Here is a 13,466-nt window from a genome sequence, read left to right as displayed (position 1 = left end):
CTTGATAATACAGGGATTCTTTGGCTTTAAATTTAATACTCCATTTATTCATGTATTCTTTCAACAATATATATCCCATCAGTGCTGTGTACCAGGTACTTGTCTGGATTATGGGAATATAGTGGTTAAGATACAGCTTCTCCCTTCATGGAGTTTACAGACTGGTAGGAATCGGGGAATAAACTATTATATAAGTTCAGTTCTTTTCTTACTTTCCCCTCTCTACTGGAATCAACAAGCAATGCAAAAGCTCAAATGCCCTGGGTAAGGCTCTTCTTCCTCTGGGCTTCTACATCATCATTGGCAGGAGGAAAGGAAAGGCCGCAGAACTCTGCATCTGTTGGCATGTTCCTTAGCCTTCCCTCTTCCCCTACACCTCACTACTATCACTGTCTGTTTTGGAACCATCAGGGCAGATATTCTTATGCCTTTGAGCCCTGTTTATGTTAGTCATTGTAAGAAGTCCAGGACTCCTGAGTCATCCTTCCTTTGCCCAGAATCTATCCCTTTCTGATTCTTTGGGCAGTGAGACAATCCCTCCTACTTTCCCTTTACTACCTTATTTTTCTCCATAGTGTGTATAACCATCTGATAAAAGTGATATTTCACTTATTTATTTTTCTGTCTCTTCCCACTAGAATATAAACCCAACAAGGGCAGGAATTTTTGTCTTTTTTGCTTATTTTGTCTTTTTGCTCTATTTATGCACTTGTGATAGTGCTTGGCACTTGGTAGGCCCTCAGTAAAGGTTTTTCCATGGAATGAATCTCTAACTTCATTATGCTGATCCCAACTATCATTATTTTTGCCTGAACTTCAGCAGTAGCTCCTAACTGCTCTATCTACATTCGTTCTTGTTTTCCTACAACTTAACTCTCTGTACTGTAGTTGGAGTGGTTTTTTTTGAGCTATAGTACAGATCAGTTTGTTACCTTTTCTCTTTCAGCCATCTCAAGGTCTCTTAAGATATGCCTGCATTGTCTGACCCTCAAACTACCTTTCAGGTCTTATTGTTCCAGGCTCTCTGCTAGGCATGGGATACAACAGAATATTGTCTCACAGGAGAACACAGATACAATTAACAGAGATGAGTAATAACAAAACTGCATGCATAGTACAAAGAGATATATGAATTACAGGCTGCTCCTTATTCTTTCCACTCCAGAGATATTGGGTATCTTATGGAAAGACTTCCTCTGTCTAGTCCAGGCTTTGTAAATACCTATTCTCCTCTTCACCTAGTTAATGGCCTACTTATTCTTTGGAGCTCAGCAATGTGGTCACTGCTCTTAGGATGCCTTTCCTAATCTCTCTGACTAGGTCAAAAACACCTAATATAATTTTTTGTTACATCACCTATCTCTTTGTAGTATTTCTAAAATTTGGTAATTATTTATTTTTATTTGTTTTTATGTTCCTCTGTGAAACAGTAATCATTTGTATCCCAGTGGCTAGCACAGAGCCTGGAACAATAGGATAATCATATTTCTTGAAGGACTGAATGAGAAAGGAAAAAATGTAAACTTTGTATACATTATCTGATTGATTGATTGATTGATTTGAAACAGAGTCTAGCTCTGCCATCCAGGCTGGAGTGCAGTGGCCCAGTCTCTGCTCACTGTAACTTCCATCTCCTGGGTTCAAGCAATTCTTGTGCCTCAGCCTCCCAAGTAGCTGGGATTATAGCCCTGTGCCACCATGTCTGACTGATTTTTGTATTTTTCTTTTTTTTTTTGAGACAGAGTCTCACTCTGTCACCCAGCCCAGGCTGGAGTGCAGAGGTGCGATCATGGCTCACTGCAGCCTCCCTGTCCTGAGTTCAAGCGATTCTTGTGCCTCAGCCTCTTGAGTAGCTGGGACCACAGGCATGCGCCACCATGCCTGGCTAATTTTTGTATTTTTTGTCGACACGGAGTTCTGCCATGTTGGCCAGGCTGGTCTGGAATGCCTGACCTCAGGTGATCCGCCCATCTTGACCTCCCAGAGTATTGGGATTACAGGTGTGAGCCACTGTGCCTGGCCAGGCTCATTTCATTTAAGTACTGAATAATATTCTGTTGTCTGGATGTACTACATTTTATCCACTAACTTACTCAGGGACATCTTGGTTGCTTCCAAGTTTTGGCAATTATGAATAAAGCTGCAGTAAACATCTGTGTGCAGGTTTTCATGTGATCCTAAGTTTTAATTAAATTAAATTTTAAATACCAAGGAATGCAGTTACTTGATTATATGGAAAGAATATGTTTAATTTTGTAAGAAACTCATCTTCCAAAGTGACAATACCATTTTGCATTTTAACTAGCAATGAATGAGAGTTCCTGTTGCGCCATATCCTTGCCGCATTTGGTGTGGTCAGTATTCTAGATTTTGGTTGTTCCAATAGTGTATAGTGGTATCTTATCATTGTTTTAATTAGCATTTTCCTGATGACATGTGATGTGGAGCATCTTTGCTTTTAATTTTTTTTTTTTTGTAGAGGCAAGGTCTCACTATGTTTCCCAGGCTAGTCTCGAACTCCTGACCTCAAGTGATCTTCCCTCCCCAGCCTTGCAAAGTGATGAGATTATAGGTGTGAGCCACTGCACCTGGCTTTTTTTTTGTTGTCAAGACGGGGGTCTCACCATGTTGCCCAGGCTGGTTTTGAACCCCTTGTCTCAAGTGGTCTTCCTGCCACAGTCTCCCAAAGCACTAGGATTACAGGAGGGAACCAGCACACCTGTCCTTCATCTTTTCATATGCTTATTTGCCAGCTGTGTATCTTCTTTAGTGAGGTATCCGTTAAGGTCTTTGGCCCATTTTTGTTTTTAATAGGGTTGTTTGTGTTCTTATTAATATTTTAAAATTTTTTGATTATACTTTAGGCCCTGGGATATATGTGCAGAATGTGCTGGGTTGTTACATAGGTATACATGTGGTTTACCATGATGACATCAACCTGTCATCCACATTAGGTGTTTCTCCTAATGCTGTCCCTCCCCCAGCCCCCTGGCCTCCAACCCCCCAACAGGCCCTGGTGTGTGATGTTCCCCTTCCTGTGTCCATGTGTTCTCATTGTTCGACTCCCACTAATGAGTGAGAACATGTGGTGTTTGGTTTTCTGTTCTTGTGTTAGTTTGCTGAGAATGATAGTTTCTAGCTTCATCGATGTCCCTGCAAGGGACATGAACTCATCCTTTTTTATGGCTGCATTGTATTCTATGGTGTATATGTGCCACATTTTCTTTATCCAGTCTATCACTGATGTGCATTTGGGTTGGTTCCAATCTTTGCTGTTGTGAACAGTGCTGCAATAAACATACATGTGCATTGTTTTTATAGAATGATTTATAATCCTTTGGGTATATAGCCAGTAGTGGGATTGCTGGGTCAAATGGTATTTCTGGTTCTAGATCCTTGAGGAATTGCCACACTGTCTTCCACAATCGTTGAACTAATTTACACTCCCATCAACAGTGTAAAAGTGTTCCTATTTCTCCACATCCTCTCCAGCATCTGTTGTTTCCTGACTTTTTAATGATGGGCATTCTAACTGTCATGAGATGGTATCTCATTGTGGTTTTGATGTGCGTTTCTCTAATGACCAGTGATAATGAGCTTTTTTCGTATGTTTCTTGGCTGCATAAATGTCTGCTTTTGAGAAGTGTCTGTTCATATACTTCGCCCACTTTTTGATGGGGTTGTTTTCTTTGTAGATTCTGGGTATTAGCCCTTTGTCAGATGGATAGATAGTAAAAATTTTCTCTCATTCTGTAGGTTGCCTGTTCACTCTGATGATAGTTTCTTTTGCTGTGCAGAAGCTCCTTAGTTTAATTAGATCTCATATGTCAGTTTTGGCTTTTGTTGCCATTGCTTTCGGTGTTTTAGTCGTGAAGTCTTTGCCTATGCCTATGTCCTGAATGGAATTTCTTAGATTTTCTTCTAGGGTTTTTATGGTTTTAGGTCTTACGTTTAAGTCTTTAGCCCATCTTGAGTAATTTTTTGTATAAGGTGTAAGGAAGGGGTCCAGTTTCAGTTTTCTGCATATGGCTAGCCAGTTTTCCCAACATCATTTGTTAAACAGGGAATCCTTTCCCGTTGCTTGTTTTTGTCAGGTTTGTCAAAGATCAGATGGTTGTAGATGTGTGGTGTTATTTCTGAGGCCTCTGTTCTGTTCCATTTGTCTATATATCTGTTTTGGTACCAGTACCATGCTGTTTTGGTTACTGAAGCCTTATAATATAGTTTGAAGTCAGGCAGAGTGATGCCTCCAGCTTTATTCTTTTTACCTAAGATTGTCTTGGCTATACAGGCTCTTTTTTGGTTTCGTATGAAATTTAAAGTAGTTTTTTCTAATTCTGTGAAGAAAGTCAGTGGTTGCTTGATGGGGATAGCATTGAATCTATAAATTACTTTGGGGAGTATGACCATTTTCACGATATGATTCTTCCTATCCATGAGCATGGAATGTTTTTCCATTTGTTTGTGTCCTTTCTCATTTCCTTTAGCAGTGATTTGTAGTTCTCCTTGAAGAGGTTCTTCACATCTCTTGTAAGTTGTATTCCTAGGTATTTTATTCTCTTTGTAGCAATTGTGAATGGGAGTTCACTCATGATTTAGCTCTCTGTTTGTCTATTATTGGTGTATAGGAATGCTTGTGATTTTTGCACATTGGTTTTGTATCCTGAGAATTTGCTGAAGTTGCTTATCAGCTTAAGGAGACTTTGGGTTGAGACGATGGGGTTTTCTAAATATACAATCATGTCATCTGCAAACAGAGACAATTTGACGTCCCCTTTTCGTATTTGAATACCCTTTATTTTTTTCTCTTTCCTGATTGCCCTGGCCAGAACTTCCAATACTATGTTGAATAAGAGTGGTAAGAGAGGGCATCCTTGTTTTGTGCTGAATTTCAAAGGGAATGCTTCCAGTTTTTGCCTGTTCAGTATGATATTGGCTGTGGGTTTGTCATAAATAGCTCTTATTGTTTTGAGATACGTTACACCAATACCTAGTTTATTGAGCGTTTTTAGCATGAAGGGCTGTTGGATTTTGTTGAAGGTCTTTTCTGCATGTATTGAGATAATCATGTGGTTTTTGTCATTGGTTCTGTTCATGTGATAGATTACATTTATTGATTTGCATATGTTGAACCAGCCTTGCATCCCAGGGATGAAACTGACTTGATCGTGGTGGATAAGCTTTTTGATGTGCTGCTGGATTTGGTTTGCCAGTATTTTATTGAGGATTTTCACATTGATGTTCATCAGGGATATTGGCCTGAAATTTTCTTTTTTTTTGTTGTGTCTGCCACGTTTTGGTATCAAGATGATGCTGGCTTCGTAAAATGAGTTAGGGAGGAGTCCCTCTTTTTCTGTTGTTTGGAATAGTTTCAGAATGAATGGTACCAGCTCCTCTTTGTACCTCTGGTAGAATTTGGCTGTGAATCTGTCTGGTCCTGAGCTTTTTTTGGTTAGTAGGCTATTAATTACTGCCTCAATTTCAGAGCTTGTTATTGATCTATCCAGGGATTATACTTTTTCCTGGTTTAGACTTGGGAGGGTGTATGTGTCCAGGAATTTATCCATTTCTAGTAGATTTTCTAGTTTATTTTTGTAGCGGTGTTTCTAGTATTCTCTGATGGTAGTTTGTAATTCTGTTGGATCAGTGGTGATATCCCCTTTATCATTTTTTATTGTGTCTATTTGATTCTTCTCTCTTTTCTTCTTTATTAGTAGACTATTATCAGTCTATTTTGTTGATCTTTTCAAAAAACCAGCTTCTGGATTCATTGATTTTTTTGAAGGATTTTTCGTGTCTCTATCTCCTTCAGTTCTGCTCTGATCTTAGTTATTTCTTGTCTTCTGCTAGCTTTTGAGTTTGTTTGCTCTTGCTTCTCCAGTTCTTTTAATTGTGATGGTAGGGTGTCAATTTTAGCTCTTTCCTGCTTTCTCTTGTGGGCATTTAGTGCTATAAATTTCCCTCTAAATACTGTTTCAGCTGTGTCCCAGAGATTCTGGTACGTTGTGTCTTTGTTCTCATTGGTTTCAAAGAACTTATTTCTGCCTTAATTTCATTATTTACGCAGTAGTCTTTCCGGAGCAGGTTGTTCAGTTTCCCTGTAGTTGTGCAGTTTTGAGTGAGTTTCTTAATCCTGAGTTATAATTTGATTGCACTGTGGTCTGAGAGACTGTTTGTTATGATTTCCATTCTTTTGCATTTGCTGAGGAGTGTTTTACTTCCAATTATATGGTCAATTTTAGAATAAGTGTGATGTGGTGCTGAGAAGAATGTATATTCTGTTGATTTGGGGTGGAGAGTTCTGTAGATGTCTATTAGGTCCGCTTGGTCCAGAGCTGAGTTCAAGTCCTGAATATCCTTGTTAATTTTCTGTGTCGTTGATCTGTCTAATATTGACAGTGGGGTGTTAAAGTCTCCCAATATTATTGTGTGGGAGTCTAAGTCTCTTTGTGGGTCTCTAAGCACTTGCTTTATGAATCTGGGTGCTCCTGTATTAGCTGCATATATATTTAGGATAGTTTGCTCATCTTGATGCATTGATCCCTTTACCATTATGTAATGGCCTTTGTCTCTTTTGACCTTTGTTGATTTATAGTCTGTTTTATCAGAGACTAGGATTGCAACCCCTGCTTGTTTTTGCTTTCCATTTGCTTGGTAAATATTTCTTCATCCCTTTATTTTGTGCCTATGTGTGTCTTTGCACGTGAGATGGGTCTCCTGAATACAGCACATCAATGAGTCATGAGTCTATCCAATTTGCGAGTCTGTGTCTTTTAATTGGGGCAGTTAGCCTGTTTACATTTAAGGTTAATATTGTTATGTGTGAATTTGCTCCTGTCATTGTGATGCTAGCTGGTTATTTTCCCCATTAATTGATGCAGTTTCTTCATAATGTCGATGGTCTTTACAATTTGGCATGTTTTTGTAGTTGCTGGTACTGGTTGTTCCTTTCCATGTTTAGTGCTTCCTTCAGGAGCTCTTGTAAGGCTGGCCTGGTGGTGATGAAATTGCTCAGCATTTGCTTGTCTATAAAGGATTTTATTTCTCCTTTGCTTATGAAGCTTAGTTTGGCTGGATGTGAAATTCTGGGCTGAAAAGTCTCCTCTTTAAGAATGTTGAAAATTGGCTCCCACTCTCTTCTGGCTTGTGAGGTTTCTGCAGAGATATCTGCTGTTAGTCTGATGGGCTTCCCTTTGTGGGTAACTGACCTTTCTCTCCGGTTGCCCTTAACATTTTTTCCTTCATTTCAACCTTGGTGAATCTGACAATTATGTGTCTTGGGGTTGCTCTTCTCGAGGAGTATCTTTGTGGTGGTCTCTTTTTTTCCTGAATTTGAATGTTGGCCTGTCTTGCTAGGTTGGGGAAGTTCTCCCAGATAATATCCTGAAGAGTGTTTTCCAACTTGATTCCATTCTCCCTATCACTTTCAGGTACACCAATCAAATGTAGGTTTGGTCTTTTCTCATAGTCCCACATTTCTTGGAGGCTTTGTTCATTCCTTTTTATTCTTTTTTCTCTAATTCTTGTCTTCATGCCTTACTTCATTAGGTTGATCTTCAGTCTATGATATTCTTTCTTCCACTTGATCGATTTGGCTGTTGATACTTGTGTATGCTTCACAAAGTTCCCTTGCTGTGTTTTTCAGTTCCATCAGGTCATTTATGTTCTTCTCTAAACTGGTTATTCTGGTTAGCAATTCCTCTAACCTTTTTTCAAGGTACTTAGCTTCCTTGCATTGGGTTAGAACATGCTCCCTTAGCTAGGGGAGTTTGTTATTACCCACCTTCTGAAACCTACTTCTGTCAGTTTGTCAAAGTTATTCTCCATCCAGTTTTGTTCTCTTGCTGGTGAAGAGTTGTGGTCCTTTGTACTTGAAACCCGGGGCCCTGCTAGTTCCCTGCTGGAGCACCTGAGGGAATCTCCTGGTCTGCGGGTTGCGAAGACCATGGGAAAAGTGTAGTATCTGGGCTAGAATGCACCATTCCTCAGAGCACAGTCCCTCATGGCTTCCCTTGGCTAGGGGAGGGAGTTCCTCAATGCTTTGTGCTTCCTGGATGAGGCGATGCCCCGTCCTGCTTCTGCTCGCCCTCCATGGGCTGCACCCACTGTTTAACCAACCGCAGTGAGATGAGCTGGGTACCTCAGTTGGAAATACACAAATCACCTGCCTTCTGCATTGATCCCGCTGGGAGCTGCAGACTGGAGCTGTTCCTATTCAGCCATCTTGTCAGCTGCCCCCTTACTGGGTTTTAAGAGATTTTTGTGTATTTTGGATAACGGTCTTTTATCAGATGTGTCATTTGCAAATATTTTCTCACAGTCTGTGGTTTGTTTTCTCATTCTCTTGACATTGTCTTTTAAAGAACAGAAGTATTTAATTTTAAGGAAGTCCAGCATATCCATTATTTATTTCATGGATTTTGCGTTTGGAATACCTTTGGTATTGCAGTGCCTTTAGATATTGTGTCTAAAAAGTCATCACCATAGCCAAGGTCTGGTGTATTGGAGTGCCTTTAGATATTGGAATGCATTTACATATTGTTCTAAAAAGTCATCATCATACCCAATGTTGTCTAAGTTTTCTCCTATGTTGTCTTCTAGGGGTTTTGTAGTTTTATGGTTTACATTTAGGTCTGTAATACATTTTGAGTTAATTTTTGTGAAGGATGGAAGGTCTGTGTCTGGATCCAATTTTTTTTTTTTTTTTTTTGCTTGTGAGTGTCCAGTTGTTCCGGTACCATTTATTGAAAATACTATCTTTGCTCCATTGTATTGCATTTGCTCTTTTATCAAAGATCAGTTTAACACATTTGCTCTTTTGTCAGAAATCAGTTTACTGTATTATGTGAGTCTATTTCCGGGCTTTATATTGTGTTCCGTTGATATATTTGTCTGTTTTTTGGCCAGTAGCACACTCCTTTGATTTACTATAGCTATTTTTTTTTTGAGATGGATTCTCTGTCACCAGGCTGGAGTACAGTGGTGCTGTCTTGGCTCACTGCAACCTCCGCCTCCTGGGTTCAAGTGATTCTTCTGCCTCAGCCTCCCAAGTAGCTGGGACTTACAGGCACATGCCACGACGCCTAGCTAATTTTTGTATTTTTAGTAGAGACGGGGTTTCACCATGTTGGCCAGGATGGTCTCGATCTCTTGACCTCGTGATCCACCCACCTCAGCCTCCCAAAGTGTTGGGATTATAGGCGTGAGCCACCATGCCTGGCCTTTTTAAAAATACTTTTAAGTTCTGGGATACATGTGCAGAATGTACAGGTTTGTTCCATAGATATACATGTGCCATGGTGATTTGCTGCACCCATCAACCTGTCATCTACATTAGATATTTCTCCTAATGCTGTCCCTCCCCTAGCTTTATTTTTTTAATTTTTATTTATTTATTTGTTTTTGAGACAGGGTCTCGTTCTGTCTCCCAGGCTGGAGTGCAGTGCAGCCTTCACCCGTTGGGCTCAATCAGTTCTTCTCCCTCAGCCTACTGAATAGTTGGGACTGTACACATATGCCACCATGCCCAGTGTCTTTCAAAGTGACAGTACCCTTTTTTTTTTTGTAGAGACAAGGTTTCACCGTGTTGCTGAGGCTGGTCTCAAACTCCTGTGCTCAGATGGTCTGCCCACCTCTGCATCCCAAAGTTCTGGGATTTTACAGGCATGAGCCACTGTTCCCCGCCTGATTTATTGTAGTTTCATAATAAGTCTTGAAGTTGAGGAGTATCAGTCCTCCACCTTTGTTCTGTTCCTTCAGTATTTTGTTGACTCTTCTAGATCTTTTGCTGTTTTTAGTTTTTTTTACTATTACCAAGTAATGTTGCCTTGAAAAGTTCTGCACATATGTCCTGGTATGCATGTATATACATTTATATTGGGTATATACTCTGGAGTGGAATTGTGAGACCATAAAGTATATGGATGTTCAACTCGAGTGACTAATACCAAAGAATTCTCCAAGGTGGCTGTATCAGTTTACAACACCTTCCATCCTTGTTTGAGATTTCCAGTTTCTTTATGTTCTTATCAGCTCTTGGTATTGTCAGTCTTTTAATTTTAGCTTTTTTGATAATCATAGTATCTATCTCATTGTGACCTTAATTTGCATTTCTCTGGTGAGTAATGGGATATGTTTTTCTTTTTCTCTCCTCACAGCGTGTCAATTATGTGAATTATTGAAATTTGGGTGTTAAATCAATTCCCCATTCTTGGTCTAAGCACAATTTGGTGGAGATGTGGTTATTCGTTTTATATGTTAGTGGATCAATTTGCTGCTATTGTGTGTGCAATTTTTACATCTATACTTGTGAGTGAGATTGGCCTGAACATTTTCTTTCTCTAAGTGTCCTTGTTAGGTTTTGGTATCAAAGTTTGTTGGCTTCATAAAGTGAATTGGGGAGTATACCCTATTATTGTATTTTCTGCAAAAATTTTTGCAAGACTATTGTTTTTTCCTTATGTATGTAATAGAATTTTCTGGTAAAGCCATCTGGGCTTGAAATTGTCTTTGTAGGAAGGTTTTAAATTACATATTTAATTTCTTTAATCATTACAGGACCATTCAGATTTTTTAGTTCTGTGAGTTTGAAAAGTTTTATTTTTCTATATGAATGTCTTAATTTTATCCAAACTTTAAGGTTTATTGCCGGCCGGGCGCGGTGGCTCAAGCCTGTAATCCCAGCACTTTGGGAGGCCGAGACGGGCGGATCACGAGGTCAGGAGATCGAGACCATCCTGGCTAACACGGTGAAACCCCGTCTCTACTAAAAAATACAAAAAAATAGCCGGGCAAAGTGGCGGGCGCCTGTAGTCCCAGCTACACGGGAGGCTGAGGCAGGAGAATGGCGTGAACCCGGGAGGCGGAGCTTGCAGTGAGCCGAGATCCGGCCACTGCACTCCCGCCCGGGCGACACAGAGAGACTCCATCTCAAAAAAAAAAAAAAAAAAAAAAAGGTTTATTGCCAAAAATTTATTATTATTATTGTTGTTATTTTTGAGACAGGGTCTCACTCTGTCATCCAGGCTGCAGCCTTTACCTCCTGGTCTCAAATGATCCTCCCACCCCAGCCTCCCAAGTAGCTTGGGCTATAGGGATGCACCACCATGCCCAGCTAATTTTTGTATTTTTTTTTTGTAGAGATGAGGGTTCACCAGGTTGCCCAGGCTGGTCTGAAACACCTGAACTCAAGCGATCCTTCTGCCTCAGCCTCCCTAAGAGTCGGGATTACAGGCATGAGCTGTTGCACCTGGCCTGATTTCTATATGTTACACTTGGTTGATACGCCTTTTGAGTCTCTTAATCTATAGCCACCCACCTCCTTACCTTTTGTTGTTGAAGAAACCAGATTATTTGTTCTAATAGGGTCCCATATCCTGGAATATGCTAATTGCGTATGTATAGTTTATTAAATATCTTCCTTTATCCCTGAATTTCCTAAAAATTGTCATTTAAATCTAGCAGCATGATCAAATTCTATTCAGTACTTTTATTTTTTTGGACCGAGTCTCACTCTGTCACCCAGGCTGGAGTGCAGTGGCATGATCTTGGCTCACTGCAACCTCCACCTCCCAGGTTCAAGCGATTCTCCTTCCTCTGCCTCCCCAAGTAGCTGGGATTGCAGGTGCATGCCACCACGCCCATCTAATTTTTGTATTTTTAGTAGAGGCAGGGTTTCACCATGTTGGCCAGGCTGATCTCAGACTCCTGACCTCAGGTGATCCACCTGCCTCAGCCTCCCAAAGTGCTGGGATTACAGGCATTAGCCACCACGCCCGCCTCTAGTATTTTGGAAAAAATACTTCTTAGGCGGTGATGTATACTTCCACCAGAGGCATATATTATCCAAATATAACTGTTTTGTGATGTTAGTGGCCATTGGTGATGATAACCTAGATCTGTTATTTTATTAGGGATTTGCTTTCATTTATATTTTTGCTGGGTATGGAATTCCAGTTGGTAGATTTTTTTTTTAAATTAAGTTTTTTTGAAGATCTTTCCATTATCTACAGTTGAGATTGTAGCTATCAGTCTAGTTACTGGTTCTTTGAAGGTAACATTTGGTGGTGGGAAGAGTTTGGTTGCTTTTAAGATTTATTTTGTTCTTTCTCTTTTTAATTTTCAGCAGTTTTTACTATAATGTGACTAGGACCAGATGTAATTGTTTTTAAACAATTTATCCTCTTAAAGTTTGTTGGGCTGCTTGGATCTGTGGTTTGATACCTTTTATCAGTTTTGGAAAATTCCCTGTTGTTATTTCCTCAAATATTTTCTGTAACTCATTCTTTCTCTTTACTCATTTATTGGACTTTTATTGCTTTGTCCTTTACATTTCTTCACATTCTTTTTTGTCTTTCTGAACTTTAATGTTGGATAAATTATTCTCATCTATCTTTTAATTAACTAAATCTCTTTATTTTTTTAATTTTCCTTTTTTTTCCATCTCCCTTTTATGGTATAAATCTCAATATAGGATATCAAATCAGCTGCTAAACCCCATCCAAGGAGTTATTAATTTGGTGGTTGTATTTTCTAGATCTGTAATTTGCTTTTTTTTTTCCCCCCCCCAAATTTGGTATGTTTTCCTCCACTTCTTAAAATTATTTCCAGTTCTGTACTGAAATTCTTCTTTTGGAGTCTCTACTTGAAGGGCATGGGATTTTTCTATGCTCTCTACCTTTACTGGACCTGAACTCTTTTATTTTTGTCTCCCTTACCCTGTGAGGCTGAGAAAAGCTGTTTCATTTCTCAACTGATCAGTGACCTCTTTTGGATACCCTCCAGGAAGAAGTTGCCCCACATACCTGACTGACTTGTCTGGATACCCTTCTCTTGGATCTTTATTCTTAACTGCCCCTTAAGTTTTCTAATGCTTTTCAGTTACCTTGCCTCCACCCTCAACTTATCATGTTTTCTAAATTTTCCTCAGTGAGAAAAGTTTTTGTGTCAATAATCTGATTCGCTATTACAGGTTAAGTATCCCTTATCTGAAATGCTTGGTACCAGAAGTCTTTTAGAATTAGGATTTTTTTCAGATTTTGGAGTATTTGCTTATATATAACAAGTAATCTTGGGGGTGAGACCCAAGTCTAAACTTGGAATTTGTTTGTTTTCTACACACCGTATACTCACAGCCTGAAGGTAATCTTATACAATATTTTAAATATTTATACAATGTTTTAACTATTTTTCTTTTTCTTCTTTTTTTTTTTCTTTTTTTTTTGAGACAGAGTCTCGCTCTGTCACCCAGACTGGAGTGCAGTGGCACGATTTGGCCCACTGCAACCTCTGCCTCCCAGGTTCACACCATTCTCCTGCCTCAGCCTCCTGAGTAGCTGGGATTACAGGTGTGTGCCACCAAGCCCAGCTAATTTTTTTGTATTTTTAGTAGAGATGGGTTTCACCGCGTTAGCCAGGATGGTCTCCATCTCCTGACCTCATGATCCGCCCACCTTGGCCTCGCAAAG

At 39.7% G+C, this 13,466-nt stretch overlaps 1 protein-coding gene across 1 annotated transcript in view; it reads left to right on the top strand.

Moving 5' to 3' along the window:
* The window catches only part of FCHO2 (FCH and mu domain containing endocytic adaptor 2), a 141,094-nt gene that overhangs the window by 13,776 nt on the left and 113,852 nt on the right, over positions 1-13,466 (top strand). The gene's annotated exons all lie outside the window — the stretch shown is intronic.

Source organism: Chlorocebus sabaeus, chromosome 4 (genome assembly GCF_047675955.1).
Source record: "Chlorocebus sabaeus isolate Y175 chromosome 4, mChlSab1.0.hap1, whole genome shotgun sequence".
Lineage (NCBI taxonomy): Eukaryota > Metazoa > Chordata > Mammalia > Primates > Cercopithecidae > Chlorocebus > Chlorocebus sabaeus.
This window is presented reverse-complemented; position numbering and strand designations above follow the sequence as displayed.